At 39.7% G+C, this 3,260-nt stretch overlaps 1 pseudogene; it reads left to right on the top strand.

The window, feature by feature from the left end:
• The first annotated feature begins 567 nt into the window (after nt 1-567).
• On the top strand, nt 568-2,013 carry LOC121437525 (annotated as a pseudogene).
• The last annotated feature ends 1,247 nt before the right edge of the window (nt 2,014-3,260 follow it).

Raw genomic sequence — 3,260 nt, forward strand, 5'->3', positions numbered from 1 at the left:
TCCCAGAACTAGAGAGGATTATAAAACAGGAGGAGACAACTCTCAGTCTCAGTCTCGTTCTGAGATTCCTGGAGGCAGGAGCACCATTTTTGGACTGAGGTAGAGGTAAGAATCAGTGGTTGGCTGTTTTGCTTTTCAGACCTTCAGGTTGCATCCCCATTTCTGTCTCTGAACTTTTGTTAATAGTGTTTCAATTTATCATGTGCATATTGTTTTGGTAGCATCTGCATATTTCTTGTGCTTTTACTTTGTTTTTTCTGTTTGTTTGCTTTGCCCTATTCTTACTTTTTTGTTTTCTTTTACTTTATTTAATATTGTTATTTAGATGCCTGTTTGTATTCTAATGAGAGAGAGGTGGAGGGAGAGAGAGAGAAAGAGAGAGAGAAGGTGAACTTTGGGTAGGTGGAGAAGTGGGAAGGATCTAGGAGGAAGGCAGGGAAAGTAAACCATAATCAGAATATATTATATGAAAAAAGAGTCTAATTTCAGCTCATTGAGTGTGGTGGGAACTTTGGGGAATTCAGGTGGCCTTGTTGCCAGCACAGTTGGGCCTACATGTAAGCAGCTATGTATAAGAGACCAGCAGCTGGCATTGATTTGGGTGTCACCTATGACTGTATGGATGTCTTCCAGCATGGAAATGTGTAAAGAATTGCCAAACAGGACAACTGAACCTCACCAAGATATGTTGCTTTTACTGACTCAGAACAATTAATTGGGGATGCTGTGAATGAGGCTGCAATGGAGCCCACCAAGACAGTTTTTGATGCCAAACATCTGTCTGGTGTAGGTTTGACTATGCTGTTGTTCAGTGTGATATGAAACATGGTGATGAATGTGCCTGCAGGCCCAAGGTCTAAGTAGAAAACAAAGGAGAGACAAAAAGTTTCTCCCCAGAAGAGGTATCCACTATGGTTCCAAAAAAGATGAATGAAATTTCTGGAGAAGTCTGTCTTGGGAAGAATGCTACCAATGACTGTCAGCAGTATGTGACAAAAGATGCAGGAACTATTGGGGGTCTCAATGGACTTAATTATCAATGAACCTGCTGCTGCTTTGGCTTATAGCTTAGAAAAGAATGTTGGAGGTGAAAGGACTGTGTCAAATCTATTTATTTGGGAGGTGGTACTTTTGATGTGTCAATCCTCACCATTGAGGATGGAATTCTTTAGGTCAAATCTACAGCTGGAGATACCCACTTGGGTAGAGAAGACTGATAATCTAGTGGTCTACCATTTTATTGTTGACCTTAAATCCAATTATGAGAAGGACATCAGTGAGGACAAGAGAGCAATCCTGCATCTGTAATGTGTGTAAATGGGCTAAATGTACCCTCTCCTCCAGCACCCAGGTCAGTGCTGAGTTTGATTTTCTTTTATGAGGAAATCATCTTCTATACCTTTATTACCTGCTCTCAATTTGAAGACTTGAATGTTACCTGTTCTGTGGCACACTGAACCCTGTAGAATAGCCCTTTTGAGATGTCAAACTAGACAAGTCACAGATTCATGATGTTGTCCTGGTGGGTGGTTCTCTCAGGATCCCCAAGATTCAGGAATTTCTGAAAGACTTCTTCAATGGAAAAGAACTGAAGACTAGCATTAACCCTGATGAAACTATTGCATAAGAAGCAGCTGTCCAAGAGGTCGTTCTGTCTGGAGACAAGTCTGAGAATGTTAAGGATTTGCTGCTCTTGGACGTCACTCCTTTTCTTCTTGGTATTGAAGCTGTTGTTGGGGGAGTCATGACTGTCTTCACCCAACACAATACTGTAATTCCTACCTAACACACTTATCTTTACCACCTACTCTGACAACTAACTGGTGTGTTCCTTCAGGTGTTTGAAGGTAAAAAGGCCATGACTAAGGATAACAAACCGCTTGAAAAGTTTGAACTCATAGGCATATCTCCAGTACCCCATGGCATTCCTCAGAATGACGTCACTTTGATATGGATGCCAATGGCCCTCCCAATGTTTCTGCTGTGGATAAAAGCACAGGAAAGGAGAACTAGATCATCATCACTGATGACAAGGGTCCTTTGAGCAAGTAAGATAATAAGTGCATGGTCCAGGAAGCTGAGAAGTACAAAACCTAAGATGAGAAGCAGAGAGATAAGGTACCACCCAAGAATTCACTGGAGTCCTATGCATTCGGTGTGAGAGCAACAGCTAAAGATGAGAACCTTCAAGGCAAGATCAATGATGAGGACAAACAGAAGATTTAAACAAGTATGATGGAATCATACTGGATAAGAATCAGACTGCAGAAAAGGAAAGAGCTGAACACTGGCAGAAAGAACTGGAAAAAGTCAGCAACCCCATTATTACCCCATCATTACCAAGCTCTACCAGCATACCATACTTGGGGGGCTTCACTGATGATGTCCCTCTTTCTGGTGGAACTTCTTTAGGACCTACCATCAAAGAAATTGATTAAGTCAGTCCTAGAAGAGATGTAGCATTGTTCCGCAGGGAAACATTTGAAGGGACCAAATTTACCAAGTTTGTGGCAGCCATAATGTTAAGCTGCTACTACAAATTACGCGACACTCTTCAGTACTTGAACATGAAACATGTGCATAGGCAGAGGAAATAGAACATTGCACGTCATAAGTACTGTATCCTAAGAGGAAAATGAAATATATAAAATAAAACTATTTAACATTGACTTTAAAAAACATATTTAACCCTGTCTTCAAAATCCAAAAAAAAAAGCCAACCATATTTTCAGTTAGAAAAACAAAAAGCAATCCAGCAATCCAACGAATGTGAATGTAGAAATTTTTAAATCATGTTAGTAAGGTGTATTTCACACAATAAAACTGTATGAGTGTTAAGTGCACACACTGGAGAACATTTAAGCATGGATGAGCCATTATAGCTATCATCTGGCATCTGAAAATGTTTGCAAATGGCATTAAAGATCAGTTTGAAGCTATTCTCCTCTCTGGAGGTGATGATGTTTTCCCACTGTCATGGGCTTTCAGTTGTTGCTAAGTCTACTCTCCGCATCATTTCTATTTCCTGGGAGGTAACTTGCCTTCTTGGTTTTTAATTTTTTTTTAACATTTTGTCTCTGGTATCCTGGATTTTACAAACTTATGTCCAGATGTGGATTGCTTTGATGTTCCCTGAAAATATTCTGATATTCCTAAATATTCCTGAATCTGAATTTTAATATACTACATCTTATTTGTAACATACTCAATCTCCTGAAGTCTCTAGATTTTCTTTAGTTCTTTATATTCTCTCCCTTTGA

The sequence above is a fragment of the Microtus oregoni genome, unplaced genomic scaffold (assembly GCF_018167655.1).
Source record: "Microtus oregoni isolate MIOR12 unplaced genomic scaffold, Mior012 000052F_ref0000163, whole genome shotgun sequence".
Lineage (NCBI taxonomy): Eukaryota > Metazoa > Chordata > Mammalia > Rodentia > Cricetidae > Microtus > Microtus oregoni.